The sequence below is a fragment of the Pogona vitticeps genome, chromosome 1 (assembly GCF_051106095.1).
Source record: "Pogona vitticeps strain Pit_001003342236 chromosome 1, PviZW2.1, whole genome shotgun sequence".
In the NCBI taxonomy this organism is placed as follows: domain Eukaryota; kingdom Metazoa; phylum Chordata; class Lepidosauria; order Squamata; family Agamidae; genus Pogona; species Pogona vitticeps.
Window position 1 is genome coordinate 103,918,706 of NC_135783.1, and position 26,907 is coordinate 103,945,612.

Genomic DNA, 26,907 nt, shown 5'->3' on the forward strand with positions numbered 1-26,907 from the left:
TGTATTTTTCAGAGCCAGTGTGCTATCCTGGTTAGAAAGCTGGAGTGGAGACTTGAGAGATCCAGGTTCTGCCCCCCCCCCACCTCAACCTCAGGTCTCGGTTAGTGGTTCTCAGCCTTGGTTTCCCGGATGTTCTTGGACTAAAACTCCCAGAGAGTCTGGCCAGCACAGTTATTAGTGAAGGCTTCTTGGACTTTTAGTTGAAGAACACTTGGGTGCTCAAGGTTTGGAGCCACTGCTGTAGGTGACATGAGGCCAGCCATTGTCTCAGCCTGACCCAGTTAGCTCACACAGTTCTGAAGAGAACATGAGGAGGAGGAGACCCATGTTTGTCACCTTGAATCAACTGGAGGTGGTGAGGGAGGATATAAATGCAACAGTGACTAAATAACAGGATATGAATCTGCTCAAGTAGACTCTAGTTCCATAAAGTGTAACCCATACATTTCTTAGTCTTTAGGGTGCCACGGGGGTGGTTATTCAGTGCTGTGGCCAAAGCAGCAAATGTAGCTGCTTTATCTCTAATTATAATTTGGAAAATATCTTTATAAAGAAAATAGTCAGGAAAGCATCAGGAGCATCTGGCTGGCCCTGATAGGCTAGTGTGCTTAAAGGCAGAACTGGATGAATCTGCCAGTGGATTTCTTAAAAATAATGCATTACAGTATTTTGTTCAACACCACATCTACAGTATTAAGACAGGAAGCAATCAACCCCACAAAATGAGAGGAGGGGTGGAGAAAATAATAGATGTGGCAAAATTAGCTTGAATGGGAGAACTGTGTCCTTCTGCAGTTCATTTTTACAAGGAAGAGAAAAAATGGCTAAACACAAGCAAAGAAACAGGACTTTCAAAAATGTGAAAGAAGATATGCAAGTAAATAACATCAGACACCAATGCAATACTACTTTTCAATTACCCTTGTCTATGATGTCTGGCCCCTTCAAGAATTGCTGCCTTGTCGTGGCGAAGGTTGGTGGATAAACTTGGATTACTGTGATGTTGAAAGGTCTGCCTTGGATTCGTATTGAAATCATTCTATCATTTTTGAGATTATATCTCAGTGCAGCTTTTCCCATTTTGTTGACTATGAGGGCTATTCCATTTCTTCTACGGGATTCTTGCCCACAATAATAGATATGATAATCATCTGAATTGAATTCACCCATTCCCGTTCATTTTAGTTCACTGATGCCCAGGATGTCGATGTTTATTCTTGCCATCTCCTGTTTGACCACCTCCAGCTTCCCAAGGTTCATAGATCTTACATTCCAGGTTCCTATGCAGTATTTTTCTTTGCAGCATTGGACTTTCCTTTCACTTCCAGGTGCATCCTTGGCTGAGCATCCTTTTAGCTTTGGCCCAACCACTTCATTAGCTCTGGAGCTACTTGTACTTGTCCTCCCCTTTCCCTCAGTAGCATTTTGGATGCTTTCCCACCTGAGGAGCTCATCTTCCAGCGTCATATCTTTTAGCCTTTTGTTTCTGTCCATGGAGTTTTCTTGACAAAGATACTGGAGTGGCTTGCCAATTCCTGCTCCAGGTGGATCGCATTTAGTCAGAACTCTCCACTATGACCTTCCGTTTTGGCTGTCCCTGCATGACATAACCCATAGCTTCTCTGAATTACTCAAGCCCCTTTGCTACGACAAGGCAGCAATCCATGAAGGGATTCCAAATTATCCACACCTTTTTTGTTCCCTCTTCTGCTTTATAATTGTTGTTGCACCCAAAGTTCTATGTAAGGCCCTTATGTATTATTGTACACCCTGGGGTTTGTATAAGACAAGTTTAAGTAGTACTGGAGACTGCTTTAAACAACCTTGAATGACTGGCCAAGTACTTCTCTTGCAGAAAATGACAGGTGAAGTGTTTCCAGGGGGGAAAGTTGTTAGAGGCAGTTTCTGAAAGAGGGTGCCTTTCTCTATCTCCCAGGTATTCATCCAAGATTTTATAATCAAGGTGTCTGTAGAAATAGCACAAGACAGCAGTTTTGACTCGGAGGCTTAAAGAGGCAGTCATTTCAGATGGGTAAGGATGTCACAAGGAAGGGAGGTGTAGAAAGTACTTGTTCTCCAAATCTGAAATTTATTTAGTAGCCAGAATCATATTGTGTCTGCTCAGCATGAGTGTGTGATCTTTTGGTGACTGTTGCAGCCTCAGTTGTGCACCCAGGCATGTGACAGGTGGCCAGAAAATTTCCAAGTCCAGTAGTACAATTTCTCTCACAGCAGTTGTATTTCACAGTAGGTATCTACTTGTCATTTCACACTGGATTGTAATGATACACTGTGTGTGTGTGGGGGGGGGTTTATGCTAACGTATCCCTGTGTAGCTTTCTCTCCCTTCAGAAAAACTCCTGCAAACACCTATGCAAGATGGAGCCTGTAAGGAGACAGCATTTTGAGGGATTAAGTTGTCTCTCCAATGAGATCAGCTGAGGAAGCAGTGCCTGCCTGCTAGCATGTTAAGCTGTGTTGCAACACACATCTGTAAATAAACACAAACGGTATTAAAATTACTAAACTCACCAGTGAGTTCCTCCAAGAAAAATGAAACCTGGCTTAATGCATTGGTCCTCTGGAATTTCTCACCACTTGAAGAAGTGAATGAGCACCACATTGTGAAGCATATACAGTACTGCTGCTGCATGCCACTTTCTAAAACTTAAGGAATGTCCTCTTAGAAACAGGCTCAGTAAATAATATCCAAGATTCTTAAACCTAAAGTTCATTATCCTTGTATACATGTACCACACGTTGCACACAATAAATGCAAAACTGGGAAACAATTTGGTACATTACATTTTATAAAACCTGCTAACTTTTCAACATATATCAAACATCATCATCATCATCATCATCATCATCATCATCATCATCATCATCATCATCATTATTATTATTATTATTATTATTATTATTATTATTATTATTATTATTATTATTATTATTATTATTATTATTATTATTATTATTATTATTATTATTATTATTATTATTAAGTATTAGTATCAGTATTAGTATTAGTATAAGCTGCTTTCCTGTTTCTGACCTGCAGAACAGGTCAGAATCACTGTTCCTTTGCTATCTCCTCCCTTAAATTCTAGTCCACTCCTCTATTTCTGTTGTTCCCTTGGCTAAAATTATAATTGAATAGTAGACATTGAGAGGATTTCACAAAACATTATAAGACATTTCCTAATGACAGTGGAAATTGGTAGTGGAACAGATTATCTTGGGAGGTAGGGGGCTCAGCTTCACTGGTGACATTTAAAGAGAAGCTGAAAGGCCACCTGAAAGCTAGTCTAAGACCGCCACAGACTCATCAGTTCCCATATTTTGTAAATCTGTAGCCTAAAACTAGTTGTTAGTTCAACTAAAGTAGACTGAATGAATGAGTGGAAACTTGTTAAGTCAACACTTACATAAGTTTCATTAATTAAATGAGTCTAGTTGTGAAAAAAAAACTTGGATTTAGCCTCTGAAAACATAAGAATACCTAGAAGAAGAACAATTGAAAACACTAGATTTAAGAGGAGAATCCCGCTGCTTGCTGGAATTAAAGTACTCTGTAATGCAGAAGAGATTCTTAATAGATCTATGTGCCAATTTTATGCCTGTTGGGTGTCTGTGCAATCTGCATTCATGGGCTACTTGTTGGGATTTGGCGTTGCTTACACTCAAGAAATCCTGAGAGGAAACTGAGTTAGCTGTACTATAGCAATAGGTACTTCCTCACATATCATCTAAGGCCACAGCTGACATTGGCCCACTAAGTAAGACTGTCTTCCCTCATGCTTAAATTACAGCATCCAAACAATATATACACCACTTTTGCAAAGTGTGAATTGACCTAGAGGGCAATGCTAGTGAGCCTGTTTAGTTTTATTTTGGGGAAATAAATTAAAGTTACTTTTAGGCTCACATTGCTTAAATTGCTTTTTATGTTGGGACAAAAAGTCAACTTAAAGCTGTTTTGGACCACATCCCTCAAACTGGAGCAAGGATAAGATCCTGATGCTCACAACTGTGGAAAGACCTAAAACATATTCTGTGGTTCAATGTGCCTATTGTGTCAAATGTCTAATAACTGGTATGCAAGTTCCTTTCCTTACCAGTACCTGTGTCTACTTCTTGAGGTTCTTGTGGCAGATTCAGTGTATAAGTACATTCTTTCCTGTGGCACATTCAAGGACAACAGAGTGAAGACTGGATTTGCATGCAAACGCCTTTGGGACTATGGAAACACTCTTTTTTTCACTATCACTTGAAAACCGGTGACTCATACCCATTCACCCAACCACACTCTTTGTCACACTGAAAAGAATGGAAAGTCCTGTTTTCAGTTAAAAATAGAAGGTAGATTGCAAGAAAAAGTACATATTCAGTCTGCAACTTGTTACTATCTAGCAATGCAATCCTAAATGTGCCTACTAGGGAGTAATATCCATGGAAGCTGGCTGGACAGCTAAATGAGTTAAGTATCTGGCTGAGGGACCAGAATTTGGGAGTTCAATTCCCCACTGTGGGCCCCAGGAGAAGATCCAGACTGTGTAGCCTTGGGCAAGCTCAGGAACAGATTTAATATGAAACTAATGAAGCTTAAGCTTCAGGGCCTCTAATCCTGGAGGGGCCACAGAAGTGACTTTAGTCCACATTATTAAAAAAAATTAGAAGATAACAGTGGTTACCCAGACCTCGCTGCTGGATGTGAAGGGGCCTTTATAAGAGTCCAAGCTTCAGGGCCTCAAAAATGTTGCCCTCCAGATGAAGAGAATGGTAAACCTCTTTGATACTTAAAAAAACTCTGGAGAGGGTCACCATAAATCAGAATTGGCTTGATGGCACATAATTAATTAATTATTGTCCATAAAATGGTACTCAGTGAGGTGTAGTGGACAGTGTGACAGACTAGGAGTCAGGAAACATGGCTTAGAATATTTGCTTGATCATGAGAAGTCATGGGGGGGGTAACCACTAGTAAAACCTCTCCTTATATATCTAGCATCTTAAAATTGTATAAGTTGGTTCTGACTTGATGGCACATAACAAACAATACCCATGGAAAGCAATAAGATGAATTTTTAAGTAAACATGATTAGGTTTATTAATCCCAGCCTATGGGAAAGTTTTTTGAGGGTAAAAGTATCAAAGAGTTACATTTAGCCAATTAATGTTAATTCTTGTTACTCTATTTCCTACCCCTTAGAATGTATATTAAAGTGATGAGGGCAGGTTGAGTCAAGGAAGCTGAGATCAATTTTGTCAGGAGGCTAGATTTCATTATGAGTCTGATCTCAAAGCAGCATCACTGAAGGTACAATGGCTAACGTTGAGGCTACAGACTAACATTCATCTGCTCTCTTCAGGACTAAGGGTCACATCTTTAGAAGAAAAGTGATGATTCGGATGGTAATAGGGGCAAAGAAAGGACAGCTGCTGGGCAGCAACAGTAGTGGCAGAGGGTCACTCACAGATAACAGAAGTGACACTCAAGTTGGCACTTGGTATATTGCAATCATAATGTAACTAATGCCTTTGTTATTGCAAGTTTTCATTTGTGCATTTATTATTGTGAAAACAAAAATAACTAGTTACTTGCAGGCCCAGACCAACTGAGCGTATGAAGTATTTCTTTAAAACCTCTGCCCCACCAAGTGGCCTGAATTGCTCTCAAGGAAGTTTTTGATTGAAGTGTCGTTTCCATAAAAAAATAAATATAAGGTGGTATTGTATGGAAGTAGAGACAATCCAAATCTAGATAGGCTATTTTGCTTGAAATTATTAGTAGCAATACCAACCCCAGAACAATAAAATGCATATTTGTGTCTTCTGTAATAATACCAATTCTTTATGCCGTCTTCTGCAACCCACCCAAATCCTGGGACTGGAAGAGACCCAAGAGATGTCTGTTTTAAACTCCTGCTCTGAGTCAGAAGATACTACCTTTAAAATATCCTTGACAGCAGCCTGAATATATTTCTCCCCTTTTAGACAGTTCCAAGGACAGCTCCCGACAGCTTGTTCAAGTGGTAGAGCCAGAAGTTTTCCTAATGTGTAGCATGTACACATTTAATGACAGCCCAGAATTGTTGAACAATATGTACAATGTTCAACTGTATGTCAAGTAGCAGTTGACAGTTCTTTCCAACTGAATGATAATAAATTAATTAAAGAGTGGGAAGTAAGTGGCTCACATGCCACAAACAGCAACCTGTATTATTGCCGCCTACCACCAGCACTTTGACAGTGTGGATAGAAACGATATTTTTATCTTAAAATGAGGGGTGTGGGGAGGGGGGTACCTTGATTTAAAGGAGACGTGCACTCCCAGAAGCCTCTCAGGAGTATGATTATTCTTTAAAACAAAATATATATGCTCTATATACCAGTTTTTAAACTGGACTTAACTGGAATTTTTAAACAATTTCTTTTACTTCTATGACTTCCACATTCCCATGTTTGAGTGAAGCACCGTAGTGCGGTTTGGGGGGGGGGTACAATGGGTTTCAGGAAATAAAATTGGCCCTGGATCTTTTGATGATGCCCACTTTTGTGTTAACTAATAATCATCCTAGAAGAGCTGAAAGGGACCCTATGGATCATCAACTCTAGTCGTCAAGAAGGCTCAGTGGGGAATCAAAACTCCCAACTTCTGGTCCCGCAGCCAGATAGTACCTAAACTCGTGAGCTATCCAGCAGTTCTCTTCAAGTATGGATATGTTTTTGCCAATAGTGCAGATGTCTCTCTGAAAGTGCTGGTTTATCTTTAAAGGAATGTCAGGTACTGTGGCCTTTTTGTACTGTATGCAGGTTTTATGTACAGGTTTCTTTGGTTGGGGTGAATTGACTGTTGTTTGTGGGCTATAGGCCAGTAATGGCTGCCATGACAGTTGAAAAATGTGAAAGAATGTTTAGGAATGGAACTGCAAACAGACTTATCCATGTGTTTCTTGGCTGGAGTGGTTCCATTTTGTATACACAGATGTGTGTGCAACAGAAAAAGCTGTGAGTTAGTCAGTGCTGTCAGAATGATAGTGGCCTGGTTGTGAAGAGGCTGTGAATAACAGTGTGGTCTAGTAGTCCTAGAGTCAAAGCAAATATCTAAGTATCTGTATATAATATCTCTACATAATGAACAGCATGCACAGCTAAATAAGTAAAATAAGGACTTTTAATTATGTACTGAAGAAACTGAAAATTGAAACAATGGGCACAAGCCAGTTGCATAAAATTGCACAGTGTAACCCAGATTAGGTACTGGAAATGTTTAATTTAAACTAATAGAAAGCTTCCTATTACCACTTTTAAGGTTCCTAGACTCCTTAGAGTTCCAGGGAAGCCTTTGACAGCCTCGAGGTGAGCGAGGAAGAGGCCTTTATAACAGTAAATCACAAGCAGAACTAGGTTTGAGGCTGCTGCCAGCAATCTGGTGGTGATTTTTTTAAAGAAATACTATTGAATGTCCTGAGATTTCCCCAAGGCTTCTCCAGGACTAAAGATAGTCCTAGAGAACTTCAGACCCTCAAGGAGGTGAATAAAGTGGTTGTTTGACCAGATAGGTGGGATATAAACAAACAAACAAACAAATATGAAACTTTCCATTAAACATTTTTGCACTTAATCTGGGTTTCACTGGCATAAATTTACATCAACAGGGTTTTGCCCTTTGTTTCTTATATTTTGCACTTAGCCTGTTCATTGAACCTTTGTATTCCTTTGTGAAGTTATTTTTCTTTTAAATGAAACATCTTTTGGGTTAGAAAACTTGCTAATTACTTTATAGATAGCAGTCCTAAGACGTTATATCTGTATAGTAAGTCGTAACTAGAGCAGGCCCATCTGAATTTATGGAGGAGTTGATTCACCAAATCCTCACTGATTCAGTGAACCAACTCTCGTGCAATTTACTACACAAAGGAGGAGGATTTCAGCCACTGTGATTTATATTTGAGTGAAAATACAGGAGAATGGTGCTATAAATGAGAAGAGTGTACATGTAGGTGCATGACAATTTTGCAATAAACTAACATTCTAGTATAGAGCAATTTTTAAAATTTTGCAATTAATAATAAGATACAGTACGTTTGAATATGTTGCTGTTTCCCATCCATCTGCACTATGCAATGGCTGAAATCTTGTTCTGCAAGGTGCTTTTTTTTTGGTAGTGAGGTGGGGGAATAAAACATTTCTGTTTCCATAGCTTGGAACTGTTGGAAGTCATAGAAGTGGGGGAGGAGTCTTTAATTACTGAAAATTGCTGCTGTTTGACTTTTAGTTATTAAAGACTTCTGACCTTGTGCACAAGACCCCAACAGTTTCGCAGCTACAAAAGAGATTGAGCAGGACCCTCGAATATTTGAGAAGGAAATCATGTAACAACTTAATGATCAGGATTTTGGCCAATGTATGATAGGATACACATTTTAATCTGCCTAGCCTCGACATTTTTTGCTTTTTAAAAAATAGTACAAGATGTAGACACATGTAACCTACAGATGTTAAAATTTGTTCAAGCAGTAAAACCAGGGCTGTATTTCTCAGGTCACAATTTGCCATAGTAAACAACCCGTTTATACACGAATGCCTTTAATGTCCTAACTGAAATGCTACCCAATTTAATACTCTTTCTTCTAAGCAGGACTTGGTAGAGTTACTTTTCTTTTGGACTACAACTCCCATCATAGCCTGTCCAAGCTCTAATTCTAAGTCACAGAGGCTGAATGAATCTAGGCACTCCTCTCTTTTTTTGTACATTATTTGGCAGACTTAGGATGGTCACATGTAAAAGAAGATGATTTTAATTATACAGAAAAGACAAAGGCCATGTCTTCAAAACAATTTGTGCTCCAGGAAGCCCTCTGGAAGTAAGATGCAAGGTGAGCACTCTGTTTTAAAAGGAAAGTGGCATTGTTAAACAGAGAGCATGACTTTTTGCTGCAAGTTTGGTTAGCAGCAGTCACCGATTTTCTGAGTGTCCTGTGGGTTAAGAAAGGTCATGTGCCCTCCCACACATACACCACATATTGTTGCCTACCTTCGATTTAACCTACACATAGAATAAAATAAGTAAAATAAGTAAAATAAACATGAGCTTCTAGCCCAAGCAATATTTTTCCCCACGTATCTTTTCTGTTTTGCTTCTTTTTATTTTTTCCCTGGATCTTATAAGAAATTTGGTGTTACATTTTAGGCCCATAGGAGGTATTTAGAGATGGAGGGATCCTTATCCTATTAATCAAAAGAAAGTGCAACTTTTCCCCTTTACATTCCTTAACAGACTATTTTCCTCCATCTTTCTTAAGAAGCCACTGGAAAATATGGGAGGGATGATGCTGTCTGGACTCTCCATGCAGTTGCATGAATGAGGAAGGATGACAGGGCAGTAAATGTCTACTCTTGAAGCCTTTACTATGTCTTATGTTTTCTATTTTGCTTCTCCCTTTCATTCTGTGTTTTATTTCTTACCATGATGTTTTGACTGGTTTTGTAAGAGGATGCCAATGTGTTCTCACTGCCTTTTAAAATGCTAAATGGTGACAGAATATTTAGATGTTTACGTGCTTTGCTTTGGAATATCAAAGAAATGGACTAGGTTGTATGACTGAAATGGTAAAATAAGTGTACACTTCATTCTACTACAAAACTGTATTTGCACTTATTTATTTTTCAGGAATTATGGAATTTTCAAATGCAATATGAATATTTATCTTTGACGTATGATCTTAGAAAGAATGATGTCAAAAGAATATCAAATAATTTAGCCCTTATCTCCTTATCTGCCAAGATCCATCTTTCTGAGATGAGCAGTGGTGTCAGCCTAAGACATAAAATACAGCTTGGTTGACTATTGATTTTTCTAAAATTATTCCCTGAAATTTAATATTTTGCCATTCTGTTGAATAAGAGACCAGTATTCTTAAATCAAAATGCCTGGACAAATAATGGCTTCAGGATACAGTTATTAAATTCTTTTCTTCTTGGGAAATAAGGTATTTCATTCTTCTGTAAATTCAGAATGCTTATTTTATTTTCCAGAATTACTCAGGAAATATGATAGGCCATCTTATTTATTTATACTCTTAAATCCCAGCCTTTTCCTTAACATGTTGAACATAATTAATGAAATATAATTGCACAAGCACAGCAATAAATAAGGAGGAAAAAAACAACTGGGCAAATTTTGCATTTTTTTCAATCCAGACATGGACTTTTGGTAGGATTGTGTACCAACTGTCCAAGTGGATAGAGGGCTAGATTTAGAAAAAACAACTATTTTAGTTTTGGAAGAATTTATGCTAAGATCGTTGATGGAGCAGTAGTCTTGAAATTTGGCTAGAAGAAGATGCAGCCCGGCTTTGGAGAGGGAGAGCAGGACTGCATCGTCAGCATAGAGGAGAACTGAGAGAGGGGCACCGTTAAGAGAGGGGGAAGAGTTAGTAGCTTTACATAAGAAAGGAGGGAGATCTGCAAGGAATAATTTGAACAGTAAGGGGGCTAATATACACCCTTGACGGACACCCCTGTTGACTTGAAATCTATCAGTTAGTGTATTGGAGTTTGGGAGGCGAATCTGACATGTGTTTGAAGAGTGGAGACGCCTAAGCAGAAAGAGTAGTCGACGATCAATGCCCCATTGAGATAGTTTGTCCCATAAGAGAGATCTGTTAACAGAGTCAAAGGCACCTTGAAGGTCAACAAAAGCAGCAAACAAACTAGATTTGTGATGAATGGAATATTTTTCAACTAGATGGGATAAAAGTAAAGCGTGATCAAGAGTAGAGGCTCCAGAGCAGAAGCCAATTTGCTCTTTCCCCAGAAGATTAATGGAAGAAGCCCAGGCAGAAAGTTTGGCTAGAAGAGATTTTGAGTAAAGTTTGCCAATAAAAGATAGAAGGCTAATTGGGCGGTAGTTGCTAGGGAGAGAGGGATCACCTTTTTTGAATATTGGAATCAGAGTGGAGATTAACCAAGAGTTAGGAAGGATGCCAGAGTGGTTAACTAAGGTGAAAAAGTTAGCCAAGGAATGAGACCACCAGTGGGGGTTACTGGTCAGAATCTCAGTGAGGACTTGATCAGGGCCTGGGGCCTTACCAGACTTCAGTGAGCTGATTAAATCCAGTATTTCCTCAGAAGTAACAGGAGGCCAGTTGGGGAGGGCCTGGAGCGAGGGATCGGAAGGGGGGTTGGGGTTCAGGGAGAAGAAAATTGTGGAGAAGTGGGCTATCCATTCCTCCGAGGGGATAGTAAAAGAAGGGTCAGAAGAAGAGAAAGTGGTGGAAGAAGATACCAAGGACCAGAAGGCTTTGTAGTTATGTGATAGAATTGCCTGGAGCAGATCAGACCACTTGCGTTGAGCAAAGAAATGTTTTTTTTGAGTCTAAAAGTAATGTGCAGGACCTTCTGACAGTAAGGTAGTGTTGTAGAGACGCTGGGGTAGGGTTAAGGCGGAAAGAGTGGAAAAGAGATCTAACATGTTTCTTGGCCTGCCAACAATCGGAGTCGAACCATGAAGTGGCACGGTTATGGGATGGGGAATTAGTTGGACTACTAAGGGAAGTAATTAAGGAATCCACAAGAGTATTATGGGAGGTGATAGCTGTGGCGATAGAGTCAGTTGTAGCAATGGTAAGGTTAAGATTGGAGATCTCTGGCAATAAAGTCCAAGAGAAGAAGTCAGCTTCTGTTTGAGAAGTCCATATAAGGTGACAAGAGGGTTGTGAAGGGGGAATTTGGGGGGAGGAGAGGGAAGAAGGGAAGGTTAGGGATAAAAGAAGAGGCAGGTGGTCACTGTCAGCACGAACACCAACAGAGAAGTCCGAGAGAAAGGGGAAAAGAGCTGGGGAAGCGATGGCGTAATCGATTACGCTTGGACCTCTAATGGAGAGGTGGGTGTATTCACCAGGGATGTCCTTACCCCATGTGCCATTAAGAATGGCAATGTGAAGATTGAGACAGAGGTTGATTAAGAAGGTAGCATGAGGTGTGATAATCTGACCAACCCTGGTCAGAGAAGAGCATTTATGTTAGCTCGCCTCAATATCTTCCCTTCGGCGGTTCATGCAGGCCGATTCGCTAAGATCCCCTGTGCAAATAGGCTCTGCTTTTTCTGTCATACCCTCCCAGATTCCCTGGACCATATTTTATTTCATTGCCCGGCGCATTCATCTCTGAGAAAGCTGTTTCTCGAACCGTGGCTTTCTCTTTTGCCCAACTCCCTATCCTTTTTCCTGAATGATTCTTGCCCGCGGATTACATCTGCCGTTGCAAGATATCTTTTGGAAATTTCCAATTTAACCCATTACCTATGATACTATTTGTTGAGTGTATCTCCTATTTTATGTTTACTCTGATCATCGCTTGGCTTGTACCCATGTTTTGTTGTTGTCGGTTTATATGCCAATAAAGGTTTCGAAATCGACATGGACTTTTGCCTATAAATTGTGCTTTCTTTGAGTGCTTTAAAAGTTTCTTTGGATTATTTTTTTGAAGAACGGTTGAGGTGTGGGGAAGAAAAACTGTTGGGAGGACTTGAAGAAGAAAGTAGTAGTTAGGGGTTGCCGGTTCCAATGAACACACATAAAAAGGGCTTCCAGTAAGCCTTGTTGTTAGTACCAGCTGAGTGGCCCAATACCAAATTTCAGCAGCAAACTACATCATTTTTTAAAAAAAATTGTGTGTGTGCATGGAAGTAGTAGAGAGGACTAGCATTCATCAAACTGCCCTGTAAGGTGGGACTTACGGGTCAAGGATTGACTTATGGTTCAAGGGTCAACCCTGGCCCCTTCCAGCAGAAGGGGCGGGTTGAGGGGTAACATCAGGGGTTGTGGAGGTCACCACGGACCTATAGGAGGTTTTCCTAGAGGTGGGGATCTCCGTGACCAGAGGGAGGCCTGAGGATTGGCCCCCGAAGGTCATGTCACCCCTCCGTGGCCCTGTAGACCAATGGGATTGGTTGGAAGGGTTGGGTAGAAAAGGGGGTGGGCCTCAGGGCATGCCTGGGCATGTCCTGAGGCCTCCTGGGTCTGAAACACCACAGCGGTGATTTCGGGGCCCTTCTGCGTGCACTTGCCGCTCTTTGCAGAGACCGGACGGTTTGGAGATGATGCCGGACAAGGAAAACCTGCAATAATTTGAAGAGTACAAAAAATAAAAACCCACATTTTAGTAAAACTGCTTTAAGACTGTCCAAAGTACAACATTTTCCACATAATAAGACACAAAATAGACAGCTCTCCTAAGTCCTAGACTTTTTAAAAAAGCTTGCAACTTAAAGATACTGTGTAACTACCAAAAACATCAGGCGGCCCCTATAGTCCAATGGGAAGCAATTGGAGGGGTGGGTGGGGGTTTGGTTAGAAAGGGGTAGGTCGTAGGGCATGCCCTTAGGCTGCCTGGTGTTGAAAGTCCACAACGCTTGCTGAAACGCCACAGCGGTGATTTCGGGGCCCTTCTGCGTATGCCTGTAGCTCTTTGCAGAGATCGGTGTGTCTTGGAGGTGATGGAGGACAAAGAAAACCTGATCCCTGGAACAAGCCAAAAGGATACAGGGAAACCCAAAAGGCATTTGCGACCCCTAGGATACTACTATGGGTCTGTGGGTTTTTCCAAGCCCCTGTGCCCCTTAGGACCCCCTACAAGGCTCAGGGGAAGGCTGCCCGAAGACCCAGAAAATCTAAGGAAATGTAGGACTTCAGAAGACCTATACGTATTTACCACAAAGCCAAAGCAGAAAAGCACAAGAAAACCAGCCTGCACCCTTATGTGGGGTGATGATGAAGATGCTGATCTTGAGTGTGATGTTGGACAAGGGTCAAAAAAAGATTTATTGCACAAGCACAGCAATAAATAAGGAGAAAAAACAACAACTGGGCAAAATTTGCATTTTTTCAATCCAGACATGGACATAGTAAAGGCTTCCGGAGGAGACATTTACTGCCCTGTTACCCTTCCTCATTCATGCAATCGCATGGAGAGTCAACCGGAGATGCCCTGAAATCAGCAGAGGACGTGGATGGCTGTGTGCTAGCAAAACCAGTTTTTGTGGGGGATGGCTATGTCTCTGAGGATCTGACCATGGAAGAGGATTCAGATGAGGGCTTTGAGAGTGATGCAGAGGGCCAAGGCAGCCCGGTAAGTGCAAATTTCTAAAAGGCATAGTTATGGGGGATGTTGGGGTGGTGGTGGTGTGTTCTTTAAAAAAGCTTACTAAAATTTTGTCTCATGCTCACCAACAGGAGAATGCTCAACATGATGATGAGAAATCGCCCTGCAGGAATATACAGTCTGTAAATCTGTCCTGTGTTTCATGTTTTTCATCACCTGGCATCGTCTCCAAACTGTCCGGTCTCTGCAAAGAGTGGCAAGCGCATGCAGAAGGGCCCCAAAATCACCGCTGTGGCGTTTCACACCCTGGAGGCCTAAGGGCATGCCACGGTGACCTCCACAACCCCTGACGTCACCCCTCAACCCGCCCCTTCTGCCGGAAGGGGCCAGGGTCGACCCTTGACCCATAAGTCGATCCTTGACCTGGAAGTCCCACCTTACAGGGCTGTAGTACCTGTCAAAATGGCAGTTTGATGAATGCTAGTCCTCTCTACTACTGATGGAGAGCACTGGTAAGTGTAAAAAGCTTAAAGCTACACGTAGCCCATTGGCAGCTGATGGTCCACTGCTGCCTGACAATGATCACATATGAATAAAATTGCTATCCCCGTATTAAAAGAGAGATCAATACCTTTGTCACATCAGCAGCTATTACTTCAGTCACAATCCATATCTCATGCCAGTTTGCAGGTCCAAGAGCCAACCTGCCTGAGACTGCATGTGGACAGGAACAATGGACCATTGAGGTGCAGACAGGAGCAATGAACTTCTGTTGTACTGTAAGCAATAAGGTTTTTATTTAAAACTACAGGCATAGTGCTAACAGAATCTCAGTATAGTTCCCTAGCATGCCAGTAATGCATGCACAGGTGAGGCAACACGTTTAAAATAAGACACCAGGCACACATATATCTAGAGTGTTCCTGTTATTCTTCCTTCACTCTACACTTATGTCCATAGCAGTGGCTACTGCCCATGCTGGCAGGATTTTGGGAGCTGTAAGCCTCTAGTACACCTACTATTCATGTACAGTTTATTTTTTTAACCAAACAAAATGTTATATAATGTTTTGCATTCAGCTGTGAATGAACACATTGAAGGGAGGAAATGCAGAAAGCACCATTCAGCTTCAGCAGTGAAGAAAGCTGATTGCACCAAAGATTAAAGAATAAGCAGTGGTGCACTAAGAGACCACTGACGATGTAACAAAATTCTATATTCCAATGTAGCTGGGTAGCCCATCATGGAGAATTTCATAAGTAAGCACTATGCAGAGAAACCTAGATAGAACAGGTCTTATATTTTCTTTACCAATAAATATTTGTTCACTAAGCTGTTTTTAAAAAATAATAGTCCACTTTATTGGAATGGGATGGCTGCTTTGAGATGTATGTTTAGAATACTTAAGAGAATAGGTATAAGCACCAAGCAGTTTATTGCAGTGGTTCCTAGTCCTGGGTCCCCAGATGTTCTTGAACTCAAACTCCTAGAAGCCTTCAACACTAGCTGTGATGGCCAGGATTTCTGGAAGTTGTCATCCAAGAATATCTAGGGCCCCAAGGTAGGGAACCACTGATTTATCAGACTGACTACTGACATTGGAAATGGAGGATAACATGCTCATGGACAAACCAACGGTGATTCCTAAAGAGTGGTTACAATGATCTTGGATGCCCGTAAATACAGGATTTTGCTCTCAGTTTTAGCAGCATTTAAAGTTATACTTTCTTTCTGAATACATTCTGAAATGCCAGAATCTATTCAAATAAGTAACATGAAAGTAGCTTGACTTCCCTTTAACATTGCCTTCCCTTGTTCAACCTTTCCTCTTTTTCTTCTCAGCTAATCTTATATATAGACATTTGGCTTTGTTGTTTTAAAAGCAAATTTCTCACAAAAGCCACACCCAACGTGCAAGGTGCCATGTATGCAAGAATCCACCTGAGGATTTTGATACAGTCTTAAGTCCTTTGTTTTCTGGATCTGGATTTTTCCATGTAGGTCCACATACATCAATCAATGTGAAGATTGCATCCACACCATGAACAGTCCTTAAAGTGCAAACTGAGGCAAGCTTGTCTAGTATCACCTTTAATTTAGATAAGACCGTACAGTATGAGCTATGCTGGATCAGACCAAAAAAAATCTAAGTTGCACATTCTGTTCACAGAGCAGCTAGCCAGTGGACTGTGGGAAATGGGCCAGGAGGAACAGCATTCTCTGACTCATGCTGTCCAGCAACTGATTTACAGAGGCATTCTTCCTGAAACTGGCAGTAACACACAGCCTAGCCATGACTAGGAGTCACTGAAGGCCCTAACCTCTGTGAAATTCTCCAGTCCTCTTTGAAAGCTGCCCATGTTGGCAGCCATCACTATGTTTTGTGGCAGTGAATTCCTGTGCCTTTTGGAACTGTGCACTGTGTGAAGAATCACTTCTTTCTTCTGTCCTGAAATGTTCAGCATTCATTTTCAGTGGATGGCCATGACTTCTAGAGTTATGAGGGGAAGAAAACCATTTTTCCCCCACGGCATATATAACAGGGGTCCAAGGCCATGAGATATACTGGATCTCTACCCTTCAGGGTGCAAAGAAAGGGCCAACCTGGCAGAAAGTGTTCCAACCTCAGATTCCTTTTCTGCCCTGTTGGAAACATCTGTGACTTTTATCTTCCAAGGAGAACTCCTGTGATAGGTGCATGTAGATGATATATGCCATGGTGGTGCCAGGATTTTCTTGTTGTTTATTTTCTCATGTATCAGGTATTCATTCCCTTTCCTTTCCTCAACTCCCCTCCCCTTCAGTTTGCTGGATTGCCATATCAAACCTGTTTGGTCATGCCCTGTAAGTCGTACCTTGTCATTTGATACTGTAAGTATAACCAACCACCACTATTACTATCATTTCACACTCTCTATGACTGACACTACAAAAAGAAGCAGTTATAATGGAGGCAGGAAAAGGTTGCCTGGAAATGATATCGTAGAATAAGGGTTTGGGTCTATATCACCAGACCCAAGAGTTATCTAGCTTGGAGAAGTTCTTTTTCTGGACTTTACCTGCCAGGATCCCCAGCCCCCATGGTTGGGAGAGCCTATGATTGTAGTTTAAAAAAGTAACTTTAAATTCTGGGTGAGAAGCATCAAGAAATACCTACATTTGTCGGCCCAGCTTCTGCTGACTGCAGGAATCTTTCTTGCTTTGGTTCAGCAATGACAAAGCTGCAGGGTAGTGATTACCTTTAGCGATGAGTCTGATGGAGACAGTTCTTGGTGGAAGAGCATGTGGTTTGCCTGCAGAAGGCCCCTGTTTCAATCCCTGGCATCTCCAATTTAAAGAGAAGGCTCAGTTGTGCAGTATATGGAAAATAATTAATTGCATGTGACAGTCTCAGCTTGAGACTCATTGTGAGAAGAAATATGTCTCACCTCAAGAAGAAGTCATACATGTGCAAGGCATTGACCGAGCCCTTCAGAGAGAAGTAAAATGAACCCAGACTTTGTGTATGACTAAGAAGAATTCAGTTGGGAGAATGCACATGGGGTGCCTTGGGACAATAGGGTAATGTGTAAAAATGCATATATAAAGATGCATATTAGGAAAAAATGCATTGAAAATGTTTATGACTGCAGGAAGGGGAAAAATACATCTGACATGAAACAAGGACAGGAAGAATGTGCAAATGGGATATGAAGACTTGCAATGCAACAGAAACCAAAAGATTCTTACATTCCTGCACCTGGTAGGGAAAGGCCTGATACTGTGGAGGGTAAATGATACATGGCAAGGAGAACCAACAGTCTGAATGGATTTAAGGCAGCAATTTGCAAATGTGGCTCTTCGAATTGTTACAATGTTGCCTATAATCGGCCCCAGCCAGTGTGGCTGACTGTGTTGTCAAGAGGATGCAGTGGTTAACTAACCCAGTTTTCTAACAGATTGCATAATCTGATTCAAGATCTCAAGTGCTTCTTTACTTTTTTTCATCCCCAAATAGTAAGAATCATTCTCCCAAACAGGGGAGGGGGGGAGAAAAGAGAGAAACTAGGTAAGGAAGTTCATACTGATTTGTCATTAGAAGAAGTAATAAGTCAAATATGGTTAACATCAACAAAATGAGATCTGTTTTTGCCCCGGATGAGTCTGTTCATGGCCTCAATCACATAGATTCAGTTTATATAAATCTGCAGCAATGCAACCAGCTTTTTTAATTGTGTGGAGTCATATTTAGTGAATGGTATATTGTACTTGGTGGGAGTAAAATAGAACATTGTGTTCGATGACAGTGCAGGGGAAACCATTCCTTTCTATTATGTCAAATGCTTTGGTAATGGTATTATGATTTTTCTTTTCTTCCCTAGAATTACATTATTTGACCTTTTTTCCTTGATTGCATAGAAATCATTTTGTAGTAAGAATATTTGTAATAAAAATATCTATGGAAAATTTATTCACCATTACAGACTGAAATCTTGTTGAATCTACACAGGAGTATCTCGATGTTATGTACACAGTAGCTGCCACAGCCTCAAGGCAGAAGTGTTATTTATGAAGCACCTCTGCTGGCAGCTTGCACAATTGGTTGAAATGGGAACCATGTGACTGATTGCACAATCAGCCTGCACAGTTCTGATTGCTGGGGCAGAACACGTGGCCCATTTACAGGATTCTGGTCAGGGATTAACATTTTCAAAATTGACATGGAAATCTGCTGTTCTACATGAGAATCCCTCAAGCAAACCCCCTAAGAGCTTTTGGGTCAGCTCTAGTCTTTGCTGCCCAATTTTGCTATCCAGACATCCAAACTAAATTGTCTTATAACCAAAGAATATTCAAGAAGAATTGGTGTTTTCATTTCAGGGTGCTACATAGAAATTGCAATGATATGAAAAAAGACCTTTGCTTTTATTATGACTACACATACTGTATGTCGGAGGATATTATTAACATTACAGAACAGCTATTAAGTCTGAATTTTTCTTCTTTTAACAGAGGATGAGCAGGAGAAGGAATAGCAAAAGAGGCTCTCAATATGAATGGCTTAAACATTCACCGAACACCTCATAAACTCTGATTTTTGGCTGATGAAATTTTGATTTTTTTTATCTGAACTCTTTTCTCAGTCCTTTTCAATGGTCATAAAAATGACTTTAGCCTCTTTGGGTTTTATAAGTAAGTGAGTGATGATTCAAAAGCACTTCAGTCTGGGTATTCCAGTTTTTCTCCATAACATTTTACCCCGATAGAATTTATTTCCAGATTTGGAGAAAATGAATGTGAGCAATGACTATTGCTGAGCTAAAAATTGTTTTCATGCATTCAAGGAAAAAAAATGGAAAGAGGAGAAAAGAAAAATTACTGCAAAACTATGTCCAGTTGTTAGGTGGAGTGCCACCACAATATTCAAGTTCCTATTTCTATGAAACTATGTTACATAGTGCTCGGGGGGGGGGCAGGACTTTCAGCTATAGATCCTTATTTTGCTTCCATGGGTAGATACAGAAAAGGCAGGAGGAATAGATGTAACTGTTTAAATCTGTATCAACCTGAGATACCCATTGTTGTTTTTAATTCACAGTGTACATGGGATGATGCTGAAATCTAAGTAAAGTGGCACAACAGAGACTGGCCATGCCCAGTTCCCGTAGTTATACTCTTACAGAGGCCATTGAGGAATGGCGGACATGGAATTATTCTCCTTTTCTCCTGGTTAGTTGTTTTAATATACAGGTGCTAAATGAATGGAAATTAAAGGGTGTTCAGCAATGGATGATGATTATACACTCTATTAAAGAGTCAGCTGTGGAAGCCAGCAGGTGTGTGCGTGTGTGCGTAGGAGTGCATAGGATTGTTGATTAAGCTTGGGGGAAACAGCCTGTTTTATCCCTTTGTTTTTAACACTAGTTTGATTTGTAGAAATTGTTATTTTCCAAGCCAGGTCCAAGGCTCTAGTTCTAGAAAATGTAAGATGGAGCATCTCTCCCTCAGAATATCAGGCTGTACCACCCAGTTATCTTACGGCCTACTTCTCCAGGTTGCCGTTCCAAGAGAGGCAAAGAAGACTATAACCAGAAATCATGGCCTCGTGGCCCCATTCTTATGGAATGAACTTCCAGCAGAATTATGTCCTGCCTCGTTCCTCCTATCCTTTGAAAGGATGCCAAAGACTATCCTATTTCAAGAAGCATTCAAGGACATCCTCTCTTAATCTATTCTGTATGTGTTATGGTGTCACCATCATTTTGAGTTTTATCTATTCCTTGTTTTATTTGAGAGGTTTAATACATATTGGGTGGTTTGGTCCCTGTTACATTGTGTTGCTATAAACAACTTAGAGCAGTGCTTTGCACTGTCACTGGTGCATAAATGCATGATAGATAGATAGATAGATAGATAGATAGAGAGAGAGAGAGAGAGAGAGAGAGAGAGAGAGAGAGAGAGAGAGAGAGTTGAGTGATGTTCTTCATGTCATGATGTTAACCTTATATATGCTATAACATTCATTGTAGCAATGCTTGCTTTGCATACAATTTGATAACATATTGCTATGTAGTTTTTTATTCTGGAAAAATTCCTACACTCTTGCTCTTATAATAAGTAATGTTTCAAAGTTGTTTTCAAACATTATTTTAAAAGGAAATCTTAAGACATTTTCTCAGGATTATATGAAGTTGCTTGCCATTCTCTTAGCAGTCCTGAGTTTGCCATTTTTATTGTTTTACTTTTGTAAAGCAAAAGTAACAGAAAAGCAATTCATTATCTGAAAAATAAGTTTTTTGTGCATTGCTGTGAGTAGTGACAATGACTTACTTTTGGAACACTATAAGTAACAGAAGCAAATTACTTCTCAAAAGTAAGGTTTCAGGCTCTAAGGTGGAATCAAATGTAAGGCTCAAAGAAGGTCTGCAAGAAGGGAATCTTTAAAATCAAACCATAAGAATCACCCAATTCTTCAAACAGGGCATCATTTGTTTATAATTTTAATAAATCCCAAATTCATGGCAATCTCATATGCTTTTGTTGTTGGTTATATTCTCAGCCCGGAAGGAAAAGATCAGAAATCGGGCCTTCTTGGCGGTGGCTCCTCGCCTCTGGAACAACTTACCTCCTGAGATTCGCGCGGCTCCCTCGCTGGGCATGTTTAAGAAACAACTAAAAACGCTGATGTATAAGCAGGCCTTCCCAACAGAAAACTCCTGACGATTTTCTCTCTATATCTTTTTCGATTTCTATCTCTGTTAAGCTGTAACGTTTTTAAAATTATATTGTTGCTTTTTTGTTGTAAGCCGCCTAGAGTGGTTTAGTATGACCAGATAGGTGGGATAGAAATAAAATAAATAAAAATAATAAAAAATAATATACTTGGGCCCACAGTTTTATATATTGAAGAACTGAGTCAGAGAATTACAGAATGGACCAAAATTCATTCTCAGATCTGTAACTAATTTTGTAATTAATTCTTCCTACTATAAAAGCAAGGATTTAGCAATGTAACATCTTATAGATGAGTGAATGCTTTATAAATGGAAAACAAGGAGCACTGTACAGAACATACACTCAAGAGTAAAAAGAACAAAGTTACTACTGTCCTGAATTACACTAACTCTTATCTCTGTGTGAGATAATAACAGCTTTGATTGAACCCACCATGCACACTCTGTTAAGCTAACTGCCATTCCCTATCAGAGAAAAGCAAGCAAGCAAGAATCTTGTGACACCTTTAAGAATAACTGCTATATTTTAATGTGGGCTTGCATGGACAAGTCCACTTCCTCAGACACTTCCTCAGACACTATCTTCTTTATTCTCTATTTTCCTTTCATTTTTGCCTGGTATGCTAGCACAGAATAATACAGCTACTTCTTCTAAACCACCATCAGAAAAATCCCAGTGGTTGGTATGGTTGCCTTCAATCCCTCCCACCTCCCTGATTCTATCCTGGAGGAGGAGACTCCCTTTTGACAGACCGCTCCTGAGACATGACTTGCCAACCTGCGAGATGTTTCTGAAGCAGTTAAGGGAAGAAGCAGTGGGGAAAAAAAGCAGGGATAGGTTAGGAATCGAATGTTCACAAACTGTGAACGAAACAGGGCAATTGGATGATAAAAGCCTCATTTGGAACTTCAAATACAAAAAGTAAATCTTTTGTCCGAAACAAAATTGGCCCAAAGAATGAGACAAAAGTATAACCAAGAAGAGAAGAAGCATGACACGATATTCATTAATCATGTTTGTGTTGATGGTGTGAGATGTGGCAATGCTAATATAATAAGAGCAGGCATCTCTGTTTCTTTAATTGTTTAAATTAAAGGACATAAGTCTTTTGCCCTCCCAACCCCGGAATAAAGACGCGAGACAAGAGTTATGGATTAAAATATGGGTCACACTTTATTAAGCATAATCAGTGTTGCCATCCTTTGGCAAAGGGGGGACCTGCCATAGTGCGGAATCAGGTTAAAGCGCAGAGGTCTCAAAGGACCCCCTAAGCAACAAATGGGTGACTTCCTGCCCCCAAGTTGTTGTGGTCTTAAAGACAGTGAGAACACAGCCAGCCACCATTTGACCAACCCCGGACCTCAAGCCAGCTTCTCCTTGTTGACTGTTGGTCCGGTTGTAGCCCTAGCTCATCTCCCCCCCCCAAGCACTGTAATCGCACGATCTGCAGCACTGGGAGGTCAGAGGGGCTATAGCTTACCAGAGATTTCAGTGGGACTCACCAAAAAAACCTGTTATGGCCGCACTACCTGCCACAGCATAGGGACTAGCCATGCTAAGTCCCATGCTCACCATCAAGCCGACCAAGCTCAGTAAGCAGGGGCCCCCTTGATGTCTTCAATGAAGTCATCCAAACCAGCATCGGACATATGTACACCATTGTTCCAAAAAAACTTGGGCCTATCCAATCAGATCCTATGGTGACCAATCATTGATCTGAGGCTGCTGCAGACCGCTCTACAGACCTCCTGGTTAATACTCCTGCATGCTGTGTTAATGGAGAAAAATTCCTGGTCTCTCTCCATGCCAAGCGAGGGACGATCGTCAACCACACATTATGCCTGGCCAGATATGTGGCCTTCAACCATCTCAGGTTGCATAAAATGTCCAGGATCAATGCCTTTCCACGATACCTGGCCAAATCATTGCCACCCAGATGTATCACCAACACATCTAGTGGAAATTGGCCAAAAGCCACCATTCTGCATTGCTGACAGCATTCCACGCAGCCCTCTCCATTCGAGCTGGGCTCTGACTCCAAGGCCCAGGTTGCTCCCCCATGGGGATGCAGCCGCATATCGCACTGTCCAATAAATAGCTGTGGCCCAAAATCACAACATGCCTCCACGTTGCCGCCACCACGGGACCTGCAGAAATATAACAAAACCAGTCCCCTGCCTAGACATTAGGAAGTGTACTGATATATCTAGGATAGTTTGATGAAGATCACCGACCCAAATGCTTAATTTCTTCTGTGTTGTATCCTAGGGCAGCAGCGGTGGATGCTGCACCAATTCTAAAGGAACGCATGCCAAACCTCAATCCCTGCATGCCAACTCTATCCAGTGCTAAGTCTGTCAATTTCCAGAACTGGTACTTTTTTAATGGCAAACTATCTCCATGTTTAAAGAAATAGCCGTGATCTTGTGCCCTAACTTTCAAGTATGCATTTGTGGCTTTCACAGGGCAAACGCTTTCTATATGACAACATGCTAGTGTAAGTTGAGCACTTCTACCTAGCTGATTGGCCTTTGATCGTCAAATGTGAATTTGAACCCTCCCGTCTAGAACCCTAACGTCCTGCTATTGCAGAGCTACCCTAGTCTTATCACTTGTTCCAGCAGCAAGTACCTTGCTAATCCTGAGAGCCCCAAAAAACGTCAACAAGGATGCTGCTTTAAACAAACAAATTTCATACTCATCCCTACACAGAAGCTCCCGCTGCTTACAGATGTGTTCTAACAATGCAGGTAATATGGGAGCCCTGGTGTCCCGAACTCTGCCCCTTTCCTTGGACCGCCCTTCTATCGCTTTTTAAATGCGGTAATCTGATAAATAATCCTGGTGGCCATTAACCCCGGCGTAGAAGGCAAGCACTGACAACCTACCCTGCATAGTTCCAGGCAGCAGTCACTTTCTATTCCAATATACAATGAATTGTTGAAGGTGGTCCACCAGTGCAGGCCAAACTGGCTGTAGGTTGAGCAGCTTCCTAAATTCCTGAAACTCTATACTCACAGCCAAGAACTCTTTCCATGTCCTTGGTGCCAGGGCCAAGCCTATTGCTCTTTCCGCATCTTTGTGTCAATTTGCCAAACCTCTGGTGGCAGAATCTCCAGTAACTCTCTGGCTCCTGGATCTACTCCCTGAACAGCTTGATCTGTTGATGCGACACTGCATCAACTAATCTATGTCTATTCCTGGAATGTGTCGGGCCTGAACCAAAATATAGTGGTGCCTCGCACAGTGAGGTTAATCCGTTCCGGATTAACCCTCGCTGTGTGAAACATCGCTGTACGGAAAGAAAAAAGCCATTGGAATGCATTAAACTTAGTTTAATGCGTTCCAATCGGCTGATTTACTCACCGTACAGCGATGTTCCTCTATGGCTGGCAGCCATTTTCACGCCCTCCCCTCGCTGAATGAGGGCGCGAAAATGGCTGCGATCAGCTGTCCAGCGGGTCCAAAATGGCCGCCGGAACAGCCGAAATGGCCGGCCACAGCGTTTTCGCGCCCTTGGTAAGCGAGGGGAGGGCGCAAAAACGCTGCATGCAGCCATTTCGGCTGTTCTGGCAGCATTTTCGCGCCCTCCCCTTGCTTACCAAGGGTGCGAAAACACTGCGCCCCACCCTTTCGGCTGTTCCAGTGGCCATTTTGAAGCCGCGGAACAGCTGATCGGCGGGTCGCAAAGCAAAGGTCGGTAAGCGAACCCCTTACCGACCTTCGCTCTGCGATTTTCGCCCATTGGGGCCATCGCTCTGTGATCGCATTAGCGATCACAAAAGCGTCACCGTAGAGCGAATTCATCGCTCTACGGGGCGCTCGTTCTGCGATGCACCACTGTATTGAATTTCAAAGCCTGCAGTGTGAATGCCCTAACTAGAGTCATGATCCGTTCTGAATGTGACATAAGGTTGTTTACAATGTAAACCACCACCTGGTTAGTGCACCCAAACTGCATGACAGAGTTTGACCACTCTTCTGCCCAAATCCACAGCGCGCCGACTATTGGGAAGAATTCTAGGAATGTTAAATCCCTGTAATACCAGACTGATGCCAATCTTCTGGCCATGTGCCAGCACTCCATCTTCTCCTGAAGTAAATTCCAAACCCTAAAGAATCTGCAGCGTCTGAATGGACCTGGAAGTCTGCCTTAAGCTCTATTTTCCCTCTCTAGAAAGATACTCCATTGAACTCAGCTAAGAACTGACTCCAAACTAGTAGATCCTCTCTCATGCCGTGTGTTACCCTGGTCCTATGCAAAGGAAGATGCAGATCCTTCATTGCTTCACAAAGCCGGCGCAAAAAGGTGTGTCCCAGTGCCATGACTCTGCAAGCAAAGTTTAAATGGCCCACAATCTCCTGAAGCTCTTGCAGAGACAACGTTTTCCTTTGCAATAGTGATGCTATCCAACTCTTGAGGTCAGCTAACTTGTTGTCAGGCAGCTTCAACATCTGTTGTACAGTATTTAGCTCAATGCCAAGGAAAGTGAGGGACATAGCGGGTCCCTCTGTTTTTTCCTATGGCAGAGGAGCTAGGGGTAAACCTAACTCCTCTGCCACAGCTTGAAAAGTGTCCAGAATAAATGTAAACCTCCCTGTGTTCCTTTCTTCACAAAAAAGATAACCATCTAGATAATGCAGTTGTTGCCTTACAGGCCAGGATTCCTCGTCCGCTGAAGACTGATGTGGAGACACTTGGGGGATTGGGCTTTTCCTGGGAGGTTGTTTTCCCTTTTGCTGCCCTGACCTTTGCATGATGCCTATATGAATCTAGCTCTAAAACCAGCCAAAGAGCAGTTTGCATTTTACCAGCTACAGTGCCAATTCATATTATAATCCCCCTATACACTGACTATAGAAGGGGGGGACAAGCTGATAACTCCCAGCTGCAACCTGTAGTAAAGCAATGCACTCCTGAACCTAGTATTCAGAAGCATTTATTTGGATGAATTTAATTGTTATTGATTGTTTTAACTAACTGAATGTTGTTAATTAGCTAATCTATGATTACAATGAACTTTATTACTTTAGTAATTTCCTGGAATTACACTTATTAAGTCAAAATAATATTATTAAAGAAATCATTGCACTTAATTAATTTTAATCAAACAGTTCTTACCCGAGGTACCAATCAGTGTAATTATAATTAAATTTTGAACCTCAAGCTAAAAATCTATCCAATAGAGGTTGCTGGTCCCAAGGAAAAGCAATTGATTGTACTTATGTACCTAATTAATTATCTCTTTATTTTTTTAAATGTATGTGCTTTATATTATTTAAAATTAAAATTCTTCTTCTTCTTTTAATCCCTGATTCAGCTGGACTGAGTGAAAATTATACGACTAATTTAAACTCAGCACCTCGCTATGTAACTGTTCTCTCTTTTTATTTATATTATTTTATTTTATTTTAGAACCAGCCAACAGCTATTCAAATGAAGCACCACCAACACGTTCCAAAACACCGACCGTTGTGGAAGGGAGAAGATGGGGGAATGAAGAGATCGGAGCTCTAATGGTTGAAAAGTCACGCAGAGCCCTGGATGCACTCAAACAGCAGAGAATCTGAGAGACCACACTG

At 41.3% G+C, this 26,907-nt stretch overlaps 1 long non-coding RNA gene across 1 annotated transcript; it reads left to right on the plus strand.

Moving 5' to 3' along the window:
- Window positions 1–18,435: 18,435 nt before the first annotated feature.
- LOC144584355 (uncharacterized) lies at window positions 18,436–21,476 on the plus strand. The gene is made up of 2 exons (XR_013538553.1): window positions 18,436–19,818; window positions 21,149–21,476. It is a non-coding gene; the product is annotated as an uncharacterized LOC144584355 (long non-coding RNA).
- Window positions 21,477–26,907: the final 5,431 nt, after the last annotated feature.